We start from the raw sequence: 16,297 nt of genomic DNA, 5'->3' as shown, positions 1-16,297 counted from the left end.
CTGGCATTAAAATCGCCCATCAGTATAGTGTATTTTGTTTTGACTTTACCCATCGCCGATTCCACGTCTTCATAGAAGCTTTCGACTTCCTGGTCATCATGACTAGATGTAGGAGCGTAGACCTGTACAACCTTCATTTTGTACCTCTTATTAAGTTTCACAACAAGACATGCCACCCTCTCGTTAATGCTATAGAATTCCTGTATGTTACCAGCTATGTTCTTATTAATCAGGAATCCGACTCCTAGTTCTCGTCTCTCTGCTAAGCCCCGGTAGCACAGGACGTGCCCGCTTTTTAGCACTGTATATGCTTCTTTTGGCCTCCTAACTTCACTGAGCCCTATTATATCCCATTTACTGCCCTCTAATTCCTCCTATAGGACTGCTAGACTCGCCTCACTAGATAACGTTCTAGCGTTAAACGTTGCCAGGTTCATATCCCAATAATACTTATAATTTAATACTCACTTTATATACACGATTTTTTTTACATAATTATCTAATAAACAGTAGGCCGGACCCTTCTGCTCATCAGTAAAACGTTCATGTGCCTTATTCCGCTGGTTACCAATATAACTGGTCTGCGCTGCTCTTTTTCTATGGCTTGGCAGGAAATGCGTAACCTAATCGATAGAGCTAGTACGTATGCGCGCCTTTTATTCTCCGTGTGAGACGGCACACTGTATTGCGCGGCCGTCGGTCCCAGCTGCCGCGCCAAAGGAACAGAAAATATACAATAGGCGCAGTGTTTTTCTGCTCAACAATACCCTTCGAGAAGGCTGACTCGCCTTTGTAGTTTCTCGAGGCTGTCACCCGACATATGCACGCGTGTACGCTTCTTCTGGCTTCCGGCTTACGCAGGCTTTTCGACCGGCTGCAGTTTTCCGCGTCGAGCCGAGTTCTTCCACCCACGCTCGATTTCTCGCTTTGGTTTCTAAACGTTCTCTTCTTTCTTTTCTTTTTCTTTCCCCTCGTCTTTTTTATCTTTTGCTGCACGAGCTATTGTTTCGCGTTGAACTTCCTCCTCCTGTAGGCTGCAAACACGACCTTTCGCGCTTGGCCATGGAGCACCTTGCCTTGACGTCTGCGGGGACCGTCAGGTTCGTAACGTACACTCACGTATATACGGCGCTTGACAAATGCGGGGCATCCTGTGTGGCGGCCACGCACGTAGCGCCTGACGTCATAGCACGAAAGGGTTGTGAACTATATGCATGCCTGTAGAAAACGGCAGTCTATCGTTTCAAATGAACTGTCGAAGGAAAAAAAATGAAAGAAATCGTTAAAGAGGGTTGTTCAGATGAAGACACAAAAATATTTTCTGAATTTTTGTGGCGGACTGGCTGCGATTTGCTTTCCCGCTGAAATATTAGTGCATCACGCCCCGACGTTCTAATCATACATGTTCTAATGTTCTACTCCTCTATCTGCAGCAGGATGGTGCGATTTTTTTTCGATCTCACTTGAACGTTATGCGTAGGGCCTCGTTTTTACCCAGTAGTACTGGTGCGCACAGTGCCGTAACTCTATTATTCTTGCCTATCCTATAACCAATTAATAATAGAAGGGAGAGACACCCCCCCCCCCCCCCCTCAGAAGAACATAAAAGAAGAAAGAAAACCTAGCTGTCTCCAAAAGAAAAAAAATCATTTAGGATAAACAGAACTTAGTTCTTTTCAAATAAATCTCTAAGAAAGTCAATACACTCTTCCAACTTTTTCTGCCGCTGTTCGAAGCAACTCTGGAGCTCCTTCAGCCTATTGCTTTCGAGTGGCCCTGCGAAGTTGTCTTCACCTCGTGCATAATGGTAAATCTTCCTCTATAGACTTTCTTTTTAAATATAAGAATAAAAATATCACAGGGCGCTCAGCTTTACGAAGACGGCCCTGAGGGGAACGCCGGCGCATTCCGGACAGGCTAAATACCAGGTTGTCGAACAGCACCGCAACTGAACCGGAAATCAATGCTGAACTGTCATTTTTCCGCGGAACCAGAACCGAACCGAACCGATACGTTTTCCGTCATCTTGGAAACAAACCCCATTCGGAACCTTTTCGGAGGAACCGTTCCGACCCGGTTTGACAGATTCAGCTCAGGGTCATTGTTCGTTTGTTTGTTGGTTCCGTTTTCTTTTCTTTCTTTCTTTCTTTCTTTCTTTTCTTTTCTTTTTTCTTTTTTTGGCTGAAATTCTGCTAGCGTGCAGGTCGCTGCGCCGACTAGAGCGTACAGACGGCTGCTTTTGTGTCGACTCGTCGCAGCGCACGGAGTGCTAGCTCTGTAACAGTCATGCTGCTCGCCGCTGTGATCTCATTTGCTGATTAAGCTGTACGTACTTTCGGCGCGTATATTGTCTAGACCTATTATCACCCGTTAGTCGATACGACGTGCTTGTATTTCACACCTTAGAATCGGTAGTATCGGCGGAGTGTGCGGCTCCCGTTTTTAAATTTGTAATTATTGTAGTTTATACATCGCCTCATGCTACACTCGAGCCATTGCTTGGCAAAAAATCAAGTTTGCATCATTAGCATCATGCACTCATTCGTAATCGCTGCCGGCGACTTCGATGCGAAAGATTTACTTTGGGGCCCGCGGTTGACGTAAATACGCATGGTGCACAATCATCAGAATCAACATCCGCCAATGATCTCGTATAATACTCAATAACCCTCGACCCCAAGCTACATTTCACTCACATCTTGCTGACAGCTGGATGGATGACACGTCATAGCATCTCTTGCTCTCGCCTAGCACGGCTACGACTGGTTCACTAGCGATTCTAAAACTCTTGCCGTCGAACCATTCAATTATTTATACGTATTGTGCCAACACGAGCGCCAACCGAAATACCTTACAAAATTTGGAACACAAGAAATTCTGGAATCTGCCAATTATTATAACCGTTTGCAATTGGTGCAACGAACTCCCTTTAATTCAAGAGAAGCTCTAGATTTCTTTGTTGTTATAACTTCTACATAATTTCAAACGCTTGCGCAAAACCCATTGACGACCGGTTCTTCCGCAACCAGGCGGGAATAATTCCTGGCGGACGCCAGATTTGACGATTGAATGTAAACGCATCAGGCCAGTGCATAGGCCTTCGGTTTCAAAAATTAACAGAACCCCAAACTCGGGGAGTAATTCACAAATTTCAATACTACGATGCTTTTGCTACGTGTATAGTGTGCATGGATATTGCTAAAACATCCACCTCAAAGCGACCTCGCACAACCTTAAGACAGTGAAATATATTCGGCTTCCCATTACAAATATGATTAAGAAAACAGCACGTTGCGCAACAACTTCCATCGTTCCACTTCCTGACGGTGGTTTGCTAACAAGTGTTTTACACTCCGCTAAGTTGTTAATACCACAAGTTTTGTTTTCGTTCTTTTCTTTTTTGACGATAATTACTACAATCGGCTTCGGCAAATATTGGCCGACCACAATCCGACTAACGACGCGCATTTCACCATATTGCTTCCTGCCTGGCTTACTCTGTTCATTTTGAAAATTATTTTTCATAAGCAACGGAAATTTTCTTTCATAACTGGTTCTTGTTTAAAACGAACTCACCTTCCTTTTGGTGGGTGAAAATGCAGCACTACTTTATTAGCATAATCTAGCCGGCCACTCGATCCACTCTCACTATACCGGCCTGTAATCTGATGAATTTCATTTCCGGCAAAAAATTTCAACGACCTCTAAAATCCCGCATATATTATCTCCCACATTCTAATATATTACTCCATCCTAAACGATTTGGTATTACGCATGGGAATTTATATGCGTCCCTTGCATTACACGTCATCAGTAACACACTCGGGGAAATTGGAGATAAAAAGCTACACGCTTCACTCATCTCTCTTGATTTCAAGGGTGCCTTCGACAGCCTTTTGCATGTCACAGTATTACATTTTTTCAGATCTGATAACTGCTCTAAAAAACTTTGCATCAGTTAGGAAAATGTTTCCTCAAACACCGAACTGTCGTTTACTGCTCCATACAGCGCCAGCAAGGCGTCAACCTCACCTTCAATTGCAGGTCCTGAGGGCTCACTAAGAAGCCCTATGCTACCGGATATTATTACTCATAGCCTTTTAAATCTCCCCTTGCCGCCCGGTATGTAAACACAGACATACGCCGACGACAGGTTGTTGTAATTTCCGCAACAAACAACTCGTTTCAAGAATCAAGGGCACGCGATGGACTCGCGTTACGTCCGGCTGGGCGTGTCGTGCAGACGTCCCTTTCAGCACAGAAAAAACATGCTTCCTATACTTTCCCATAAGCCATGCGAATACGAAAGGGAGAAGGGGAGGCGCGGCTTCTACTCCGCCAGCCAATGCGTACTTTGCGGTCGCGTGCGCCGTGACTTGAAAGTGATCTGCAGACTGCTAATATTTTTTGTGTGTACTGTTTTCCCGCCGCTCTTTGTGTTGAAGCGATAGACAGCACGAAGGTCACTTCGCTCGCTCCTGCTGCCGCGCTTGCTCACGCCAGCGTTTTGACAGCGAGAGTCCGCGGTGATCGAGCGCGATGTGCTCACGTTTGCCTGTACTCGCTGACACCATGATTGTTAATTAAGTTAGTAAGCGAACGTTTCCAAGCTTATACGGCCGATAAAACTACTATCCTTACTTCGTATAACTGTCTGCTAATTTGCTATCACAATAGATGTTTCGCGGTTCGGGCGAAACTGCGACATTTGTGCGAGCGCTTCTTCAAGTTAATGTCCGTGCAAACGATAATGGTCTTACACCGCGCGTTTTTGAAAGCGGAGGCGCTCGACTGTTTGTTTTTCCTTCGAACCCGTTTAAACCTGAATGAACCGGTTCAGGATGCTTTGAACTGGTTCGAACCGTTATTCATTTCGCTTCGGAACCGAAAGGCGGGAAACCGAACCGAAAAGCGGGAATCTGAACCCCAAAAGATATCGGTTGGACACCCTGCTCACTACCACGTAAGTACTTTACGTTGAACTGCGGCTTATCCTTTCCCTTCCCCTAGTACAGGGTAGCAAATTGGAGGCTTCAACTCTAGTTAACGTTCCTGCCTTTCTCTCATTTGCAACTCTCTCTCTGAACTGCGGCGCCTTCGTGATGGAGAAGCCAATCGTCCGCATTCCACAATTTTGCATGTTTCCCTCTGACCACAGCTGCCGCATTTCGATGGGAGTGAAATGCGAAAACACCCGTGTACTTAGATTTAGGTGCACGTTAAAGAACCCCTGATTATCTAAATTTCCGGCGTCCTCCACTACGGCGTGCCTCATAATGAGAAAGTGGTTTTGGAACGTAAAACGCCATAATTTTTTTGCATGTTTCCTTCGCGCACTCTTTCCTAAACGCCTTAGTACATCCTAGTAAAATTACTGATTGACAGCCTAACCAGGGTGAAATAAATTGCCGCTGCAATATCTCAAAAACGTCAAAGACGGACAAAAAAGAAATAAAAAGAAGGAACGATGATCATCGACCGTCTTGACACGCGCGCACTTAATTGCCGTATTTTCAATTGTTTTTTATATTTTTCGATCTTGGTGAAAAAGTCTTCAAGATGCTTGAAATTTGCTCACTTTGTGGGTTATACCCATAGGGCAACAGCTTTCGTAACCCCTGATAACCTTCAAAAGAAGGTCTGGGTTACTTTCGACCTGATCTTTAACTTCCTGGCACAATGCCAAATGAATGTTCTTTGTTTTATTTTTCTGTCCTCTGTGAGCAGGCGGAGAACAAGCCTCGCGGAAAAGCGTCTCATGGCTAATTTTACGCTCAAAATGCACTCACAGTAGCTCCAGCTAATTTCAGCACCTTCTTAAATCTTGTCAATTGTGTAACGACGAATGTCGTTGTCGTTGTTGTTTTTTTTCGCTCATTTTATTTTGTGGAATTGTATTGACAATTTTGTATAGGTACGGCTAGTTGAAGTTAGAAGGTCGGCCGAAATGACAATGGTTTTTTACGCTAATTTCTCCTTTTTGAATGGCCGGAACCACTAAAAAAACTTCTCTAAGAGTCAGTGCCTCCTGAACCAATGTTGGTTGAAGCATTTGAAGTAGTACTTTGTTTTCCTTTTTTTTGTCAATGAGAAATAAAAATATTGTCGCTACAAGCCCGGAAGACATTCTACGGAGGCGACCGCTTGGACACTGACTTGTGAAGTGTCCACGTACACCCACGAAACAGAGCAATACAATTACAGAGGGCTCCGTTAAGCCAGTGCGCTTTTTTTTTTCTTTCTGAGGGGAGAGGGAGTGTCCCCATATTCTAAACCGTAAATAACTGGCGGCGATATTTACCGGCCAGTACTAATGTTCTTTAAGACTTTCAACGTTCCACATTGCCTCTTAAAATATAAATGGAGCAAGTTGCTGTTTCGTCCATAATGCGTATGGCGGTGACGCGAGGGCAATGTTATACGCAGCCAATCTTACCCTGCATATTTTTGTAGTTGTCGTTGTTGTCGTCGTCGTCGTCGTCGTCGTCGTCATTGTTGTTGTTGTTGTTGTTGTTCTCGTCGTCGTCATCGTTTTTGTTGATGTTGTTCTATTGTGGTACTACACACCGGTACTACCGGGCAAATCGGAGATATTTGAGCTCCAAGATACCATTGCATTGGTAAAATATTTCGGTACATATATATATGCGCGCATCTGCTGCATGAATTAATTGGTTAACTCCACTGCTCTTGCCCCTTACTGCATTCTCAGAGGCAGTTGCACTATGGTCCTTCGTAGCTGATACTTATATTTATTTTGTCGTTAGTGCCGCAGAACATTATGAGGCCTCATTGTAGTGGACTTAGTTCATGGTACACCTTTAGGCGGGCGACCTTGCCACATCCACCACTCGCTAACTCTCGCTGTCGCAGTAGTAGCATATGAGGCCTCATTATGCTCTAAATGTAGGCACATATAGTATCGCAGCCCAATTTCAGACGCCTTGGCAAATAACATTACGATGCGTTGTGACATTGTATAGATTGAATTATAATATATTGTTACTCGCCATTCACGAAACATCGCTCCCCTAGTTTTATACAAAGTGGCGCTTCATCAGAAATGAGACATAGTCGTTCTCGTGGCCCCTGTGCTAAAGTTTACGACAATTGTATGTATAAAAAAAAGAAGGAAAGAAAGTAAACAAGCGGTTGCAACGCGTGATAAGAGACCGAATGGTTATGAAACGTGGCAACGCGAAGTGGATGAGAAACGAGTCAAGCGAGCATCGGGAGAATTCGTAAGCCGTCCTCAAAAGTTTTTATCAGCAAATGAGGATTACGCACTGTCGTGTGCTATAGGTTATGTGCTGCGGTGAGCACTAGTCTAACAAGGAATGTCGCTGTATACCGCTACAGGGTGACGTTAGCTTCAGCGACTTTCCTTGTTCGAATGCAGCTCACCACTTCAAGACTTGCTTAGGTTACGTGCTCATATCATCAGAAGGCAACAAACAAAGACACCAAGGATATCATAGGGGAAATTACTATTACAAGTAATTCCCCCATGTTGTCCTTGGTATCTTCGTTTGTTTCTTATGATAAGATTAATAAAAATTGGACCCTTCGGTTAACCCCCTTTCTTCTCGTAGGTTATTTGCTGTCACATAATCAAGCAGCTGCACTCAGATAGTTATGAAATATTTGTAAAGATGTCGAGTTGTCGTCACAGCATCGGTATTTCCTGACCCACGCAAGGCTTTCATTTACGCCAGTAGCGCGAAGAACCACGTATTTTATTTATAATTTTACCTACCTAAGCAATATGCTAACTTCTGGACCACTTTAACTTCACGAGCGATCATATCATCTTGAAGGGAAATCCCGCACTCACACCAAAACACGCATGCTGAGGAAACGACCTGTCCGTCGCGTTATTTGTGCTGATGACAAGGTCAGTGCTGATGACAAGGTCAGTCTTCTCTGCAGCCACAATCGCACGGGGGAGGAAGCTTCATTTGTGCATTTCCCGTACAAACACACGTGGCCACGTGTAATCTCACCGTTGCATCCGGTTCGGGCAAAAACCCGGCCTTTCTTGTCTTTTTTTCTTTTTTTGCAACAGCTGGCTGCAATATATAGACCACATGTGCAAGTTTACTCTCGTTCTCCGCGAGCCCTTTCAAGCAGCACACTGTGCAGTGACCTAAAAATAAATCAAAGGACCGACTGCATGTAAACATCCTGGTTTTCAGCCATGCCGTTTTATGACATATGACGTTACGTTACCGTAATCTCCCATGGGGACGTATACATGACTATACGTATGCAGTAACGTTGCACCTTATAGGCTATACGGTATGTATATTTATTGCCGCACGTCAAAACTATGACACGAAGACCGGAAGCTAAATGACGTTATAAGACCATCGCATTAACGTACGCTGTTTTACAGCGTTATATATATATTACGAACACTCCCGCATTTTCGGTGCGGCATCACCCTATAGCTATCGGCAGATTTTCGAGGGAACGTTCTTACTTTCTGGTACAAGCATTAGAAGCATTATCACCTCGCCGTTGAGCTTGGTCACCCGAGTTAACGTATATAGCTTATAACGCTAAAAAACTTTTTTCAATAGCCTACAATTATCTCATGAGCGGAAACAAGAATATAACTCTTTGGCGAGTTTGTTGGAGATAGCGCGACAACACAGGAGCGAAAACGACGTCGTGGCAAGACAGATGCAAGATAGACTGTAGGAAGGAGGCTGACACTTGCACCTGCTTTCACGGTACGGCGAATGCGCTGAGTCGGCGTTTTTTTTTTTTCATTCTTGCACTGTGCACATTTAGGGATAACCGGTCTTCTCAGTCACGAAGCTCTTGCTGCTATCCGAGCTGTGTCAATATTTGACTAGATTTTTTTTCGGAATAAATTTTGTTTCCGGAATAAATATTATATATATATATATATATATATATATATATATATATATATATATATATATATATATATATAGGCTTTATATAAACCATTCAATGATGACTTATGATACACTTTCAATAAATTCTAGTCAATATTTGACTAGATTCTTTTTCGAAATAAATTTTGCATACTTGAGCGGCCTCCTTTTGACAACATCGCACCCCGTGTCAGACAGGTGTCTGGGCCCTGGTGCACAGTACTGTATATATAGGCTGTGTATAAAGACAGGTGTCTGGGCCCTGGCACACAGTACTTTATATAATATAGGCTGGGTATAAAGACAGGTGTCTGGGCCCTGGCACACAGTACTTTATATAATATAGGCTGGGTATAAAGACAGGTGTCTGGGCCCTGGCACACAGTACTGTATATATAGGCTTTGTATGAACCTTTCAATGACGACTTATGATACACTTTCAATAAATTGTCTTGAAAAGAATCCAGAGCAGTAGGAAAGTCCTTTTCTGAATTTCGTAATGAGTCCTCAAAATTACAGAGTAATTAAATGTCGACTTAGTATATTGGTCAGTAATGTCGAATTCTTTCCTAAAGAAATATTTTCGTCACTAGCCCAGACCACATGTAGAAGTTAATTAACATAACGAGAAACGGGGGAGAAAATACTGTAATTCCGCATTGATGACGGGACGCGGCAACATGACGTCAAACACGGCCGCGCATTAATTTGGCTAATTATTTATGTGCAGCAGTACTCTGCAGTCTGAAGCGGACTGGGGTGACATCGGTTAAACAGAGTTACCAACTGGCCTGCAGCCTAGTTTCTCTGTTCAGAAGTAATTCTAATGCCATTAGAATTCTTTGGGAACTGCACCCACTTTCAGGTATTTTCGTAGGTATCTAACCTCTTTCGCCCAGTGACCGAAGTTGTGAGTTAGCTTGGGCCACCAGGCACGTGCTTACTGCTGTGTTGCCAATCAGACAACATGGGTCACCGCGCATGTGCCCAAACACAAGACTTGGGCGCTGCGTGTGTGATACTGACAGGCGCCCATTCTTGGCCAATCCCTTAGAACTGATTTGCAAAGGTGACACAAGGGTTATGTAGCCTTAAATATATTAAATTGACAGCGTCCCTTCGGCAACAGACGCCTTTGCGTCGAGTGCGGTGGCTTCATGTGTAGCCATTGCAACGAAGTTCCAGCCAGGATGCCTGGGCTAGTGTGGGTTGCTACGCATGCAGCTTCAACTGGGGTGCAGTGATTGCAACAAGATGTATCGTGTCCTGGTATTGTTGGTGGCAGCGAGATTGCCGCTTCGTGTGTCTGCTGTCCTAAGGATTTGTCATTCACGGATGGCAGTTGGGGACGTGGAATTGGGAGGCAATAATCATCATAACATTAAGAGTGTCTAAGGTAATGTTAACCGAGCTCTTAAAATAAAAATTAGAAAACCGTGGTGCAAGATACAATTATAAGACCTAAGGGGTCGGTCGCCATAGGTCTGGTGACCAAACACCGTAGGTCTTAACCCCCTATCTTGCACCATGATATCTTAATCTTTTTTTGTTTCATTGAACAGCTTGGAACAACATATTACCACCAATTACGCACCCATCATTAAAAATAATTGCTAAACGACCCGCCGTGGTTGCTTAGTGACTATGGTGTTGGGCTGCTAAGCACGAGGTCGCGGGATCGAATCCCGGCCACGGCGGCCGCATTTCGACGGGGGCGAAATGGGAAAGCACCCGTGTATTTAGATTTAGGTGCACGTTAAAGAAAGCCAGGTGGCCGAAATTTCCGCGAGTCCCCCACTACGGCGTTCCTCATAATCAGAAAGTGGTTTTGGCACGTAAAACCCCATCATTTAATTAATTTTAAGAATTGCTAACCGCATTACCATCGCTAAATCATCTCCAAAGTATGTTTGTGCGCCGCCACTTTCTTTTCAGCTCAGTTTTGGGGCACCTACCGATGCGGAATTAGCCAAAAGAACTCGCGTCCACAAATGTTAACACACTTCACTGAAGGGCCGGTCTCCTTCGTGCAAGACCGGGACCGCAACGGGACCTAAGTGCCTTCGTTTGGCTGCTGAAGTAAAGCCCGGCAGTGAAACGCAGAATGATAGCGCGCCACTGCGAACGTTTCCGGAAAGTTATGCAGCACGGAGTACTTACTGCCTGCGCGGAACTTTCAGGGGCTGGACTCAACCAGTGCTCTCAGAGGCCAAAGAGCTGGCAATGGACACCGAGATGCCATTTTTTGCGAATATTCAATCGCGCGGGCCACGAGCTAAAATAAATCCAGCGTGGAATTACATTTATATGCAACTATATTTACACACCATGCATGAAACGGCGTGGTTTGTTGTGGCTGAAATTTGTACCGTCCGTCATGCAAGATCCCTGCCAAGTCGCATCGATGTGGCTTTCTTTTGTGAGCTTTTATAATCGAGTGGAACTGAATATGATGTTTACAACCACAAATGTACACGTGCATACGGTTATGTACGCGAACTTTTTACTGAGATGTGTTTTGAGATTAGAAGTGTAGAGTACGTCTTTTCCTATTTCCGTGAAAAAAGCACGAAGAAACAGCGCTGTAGGGACTTCCGGCGTAGCCTTCACTTTACATGATCGAAGCAACGTGCTCGAGTAACTTATACGCGCTGTACCTTTGAAAGGGGTCTTGCCTCAGGAGTACACGCGTTGATCGCATAAAACGCCCCGAAGCTTCTATTCTGAGTTATAAAAAACGCATGCGGCGGTGCAGATATGGATAGTTATTGCTCAGCCGCACTTGCTTGATGGCTACGTGGCTTTCTGCTGCCAAGTACAAGGGTGTGGGGCTCCAATTTTGGGTAGGGTCTCACCCGATGCGGCTTGCCGTATTGCTATTGGTACATAATTGCATAACGTTGCTGTTCTTCAATCCAGGTGTACTTCTACCCCTTCAGGCGCAATAGCAAAATTGTGCGCGCCGAAGATAGTGCGTCAAAATCAAAAACACAAATTAAAATTACAACATTTAAAAATGCATTGCCAGCACCTTGATATACTTCTGACTGGAACTGTGCTGCAAGTTTGAATACCAAATGTAAAGTGTTTCTGTAAAATGAGTTGAAATGTAGACGGCTGGATCTTATATGGGCAATCCAAGTGAATTTTCAACGTCATCTTCGACGTCGCTGTGAGGTTCCCTACATATTTAGGTATGTGTCCACTATATGCCATGCCACGCTATATGGCATGCTCTGTATGCTATTTCTACACCATTCTATCACTAAAATTGCTCATACCAGGCACTACATTTTTGATAAAATTATTCCTCATAATGTTGAAAATAGGAGTCCACAAACAAATTTCATGATAGAAAACCCCGACAGCGCAAGCCTTTCATCTTAAATCTTCTCAGACTTAAATATTGAAAGTGCGAAACGATAACAGAGCTCCAACCAGAAAATGACGTAATTTTATTGGCGCGGCTGTGGGACACTACCTCCGTGATGGGCCCAGGAAAGAGGTTTGAAACATACCTGATACGGAAAAATGATGGTAAAGTCGCCAAGAAAGACGCTGGCTTTAATTAGTAAGCATAAATTAAACTTTCCGATGACAGGATTTAAAAAGGGCCCCTAGCAACACAGCTCATTTTTATTTGCTTAGTCAGCTTACGCTTCCTCCAACTCTTGCTGCTGTTATAGCTACGAGCCTTCCACTTAGTCTAATATTCTAACATGTTGCTACTGCATTCATTTATTCGCCCTTACTGTGAAACTAATTTTTTTTACTCGCTTTCAGTTTGTCGTCCTGTAGCGGGTTCACTTCTTTAGTTGTTTTTGCAATCTTTCACATCCCGCTTATACTTCAAGTGCCTGGATAGGAGCTGTCCAAGTATGCTAGAAATGTAATAGCGGACAATGTCACATCTGACGCTTCTGTAAAGGGGTACCACATTGAGTCTGCATTATGTAAGCTTGACAAAACTGGCTGAAGAATCAAAAAATTATAATTGTTTCTGCAGGTGCCCGTGGTTTTCAAATTTCTGAAGGTACAAGAAATGGGATGAAACAAAATTTTCTATGGGCAGAAATTATTGGCGCCTCAAAGTGTCAAGAATGCTACGTGTTCAGGAGAAAACTAAGTGTGCTCTCTCTTTGAACCAATAAACATCAGCGTACAGTATTCGCTTCAGCCAGCGTTAAGTATACCAAACAATGCCACACTGCCGAACGTTGTGTCAGAACAAAATATGACGGCGAATGATTTCGATTTAGCCAGAAAAGGCTGAAGCTGAGTTCACAGAGGTTTTCGTTCATAAGTGCTTCTTTCCATTAACCTCGCTGGTGCCTTCGCTAATGATATGCCCCGCACCGGGATTGACTGTGTAGTTCTCTCTTGCGAACAAATTCTCACGTAAAAACAAAAAGAAACAGAAATTCTGGCATTTCACGTGCCAGAACCAGGATATCGTAAGGAGGCACGCTGAGGTGGGGTACTCCGGGTTAATTCTGAGCCCCTGGTTTTGTTCAAGGTGCACAAAATGCGCGGTACACGGGCGTTATTGCATTTCGCCCCCATCGAAATGTGACCACTGCAGCCGTGATCTGATACCGCGCCCTCGGGCTAAACAGCACAAAATTAAGACTGCCTTGCTCGAGCATACGACATCTGTCTGACTACACTTACGCTGGTGGTGAAGCTGCACACAAATGTTAATCGAGGGTAATAAATAAAACGAACACAACTAATTTCGCTCACAGCTTTCATGGCAAAATTTTCGCTTTACCGCATGAGGAGCAAATCTGTTAAAGGAAGGAAAACTAGAGAACGCTTAAGTTTCGCCTTTACGAGTGGAACGCGATAGCATTAAAAAATCCCTGACTACTTCTCACGCTTCCCAACAACTGCAGCTTATGTAGCCGTAATGTTTACTGGGAAAACGCTGGCGACGAATGCTATGCTCGAAGGCTTTGTGGTAGAAACACGACCGCTTGCGTGGGCCGATCCTGGGGATTGGGCACTGCCTCGCCAAAAAAAGTTGCACCACTTTCAGGTCTATCTTGCTGTTTAGCACTTTTATTATTTAAGTCTGAGAATATTTAACATAAAAGGCATGCGCTGTCGGCGTTTTGTTTCATGACATGGGGGGTGTGGGTTGTCATTCTGTGCGCTGTCAGTCTCCAAATTCCGATGAATAACTTTGTAGAGAATGTAAGACAAGTTATGCGCAACTTTAGTGGTAGAATGGTGCGGCAATATAAACTGCATGTACCGCAGGTCATATTGTAAGGTGTGGTACATACATATACCTAAATATATATGGCAGTTTTCGCTCACGGACAACTCCGCCGACGCTGGCGACGACGCCGACACCGAAAGTGCACTTTCTACGACACGGGGCCCTTAACGCTCTCGCGTTAAAAACCATCTTCAGCGTAAATAACAAAATATTTGCTTCATGGACGAGATATCTGTATTTTGCATTTAAACAATATGTAGCAAAAACACAAACTTTTTCTTGGTTTCTTGTTTTTTTTTTTTTTTTTTGACGGTGAGTCTTGCACTGAAACAAGAGAACGGGCCCCTGGAAAATTTCTTGACTTTGTTAAATTATTTTTCGTGCGACAAGCAGGGGCGCTATAACGTAAAACTATTCCAAACTTTTCTATTCCAATTCTGCTATCAGCACTCCACGATTGGTCAAAAACTTTTTTCGACCACCCCCACTTCACCTGTCTGTCACGCGACGTCACGAAAACCGCGATACCTCCCCATCTGATATGATGTGTACACACTGATTATGCATGATTTGACAGAAAAAAGAAAAACAGTTATTTCTGATTCGACGCCTTTTCGCCATTAGCCCTCGGCTACTGGTAAAAAGTTTTCGGGCTACACCCACTTCACCTGCCTGTCACGCGACGTCACAAAACCGCAAGAACTCACCGCGTCAAAGTGACGTGTACGCAATAAAGATGCATTAATATGCCGAACGAAACTGAATTTTCTTAGGAATAGCCGCAGGCTGCCCCGTCCCAAAAGGAATAGAAGATGGCTGCCGCCGATCGCTCAGATGCTGGCTACTCGCACCTGCCGGAGAGCATGGGTGTATTTGCGTATAATAAAGCTTCTTGCGTGGCCGTGTAACGTTTTCGAGCACTTTCGGCACGTTTACCCCCTCATTCTGCCAACTCTTCTTTGCTGAGGGTCCGTTTTAGCGTCATTCTTGAGCTTCCGTTGCATGCCGCCGCGATTTTCGACCAGCCACCGAAAGCTAAGTAAGGGAAAGCCGACCAATCGTAGACGCCGGCACCACCCTCTTCATCCGTTTATCGACTTTCAGTGCAGTGGCTCGGCCCCATCGAATCCCTCTCCGCTTGAGCGTTCTCCTCGCCTCTTGTCAGCCAATTAGATAAGACAAGCCGCTCAGTGTAGGCAATATTATTCGTTTTTCAAGCAAACAAAGGTGACCTATGAACGAGGAGAGCGTTTGATTGGTCTGTTCAGACAACCCTGCGGGTGACCGCCCGGTGCTTGCGTTGGTGGTTACGCAAATTTGACGTCAGGAGATTGGAATAGAAACATATTGGAATAGATTTACGTTATAGGGCCCCAGGATGCCGAGTTTTGTTTTTGAATACCTTGTAGCAATCTTTTTGTTGATGCTGTTCTTGTCGTCGTCGTCGTCGTCGTTGTTGTTGGTGTTTCTCAATAAATCAGTAGCCAGTGTACAGAGTGCCAGTACAGTACTCTCATCTGTCTTGCCTCTCTGTGAACTTCTCGCATCGCCTTTTCACGCATATTGAGCAGTGGCCTTCAACTGTCCACAAAAAGAAATGATATCTCCGAAGAAAAGAGAAGACGCAGAAGTTCCGACTGAGCTTAAGGATTTTAGGTTACTGGAAGAGATACACCTTTGTCAGAGGAACTGAAAGCGATTAGTCAAGCCCCTTTTAAAACCCGGCACAGTTTTTATTCCAATGACGTTTGTTACTACACATGACAGCTCCCCTAACGCGGGACGTGTAGCCCTCCTTCCTTAGTCGAAGGCTGTACAGAAATGCCGCAAGCGCTGGCGTTGCACTCTTTTTTCTTCGTGATATTGCTGCGTTTCAACAAGCGTGCACACTTGTACGAAGACACCATTACGATGCCCCGAACATTCGTTAAGTAAATGGGTACGACCAGCACGCCCAGTTGGGCAGGCTGTGTCGAAAGATTTGGACGAACAGCACTCCCAATTATTTTACAGGTGTCGTGAAGAAAGTACAAAAAAATAAAGAAAGGAAGAAGCACCGACTCATCTCACCAGCTTGGCCCGAGGACACGCAAACTTCACTCGTTACAGAATCTGCGGCAGTTACACGACTTCTTGCGAAGCACGCGTAATGTGAATTATGCCCTGA

At 44.4% G+C, this 16,297-nt stretch overlaps 1 protein-coding gene across 1 annotated transcript in view; it reads left to right on the top strand.

The window, feature by feature from the left end:
* Window positions 1–724: 724 nt before the first annotated feature.
* LOC126536571 (very long chain fatty acid elongase 4-like) overlaps window positions 725–16,297 on the top strand; it is a 95,150-nt gene continuing 79,577 nt past the window's right edge. The window contains exon 1 of the mRNA XM_055074100.2: window positions 725–1,100. The gene's annotated coding sequence lies outside the window, so the exon portion shown is untranslated. The remainder of the gene's footprint in view (window positions 1,101–16,297) is intronic.

The sequence above is a fragment of the Dermacentor andersoni genome, chromosome 4 (assembly GCF_023375885.2).
Source record: "Dermacentor andersoni chromosome 4, qqDerAnde1_hic_scaffold, whole genome shotgun sequence".
Taxonomy (NCBI): Eukaryota; Metazoa; Arthropoda; class Arachnida; order Ixodida; family Ixodidae; genus Dermacentor; species Dermacentor andersoni.
This window is presented reverse-complemented; position numbering and strand designations above follow the sequence as displayed.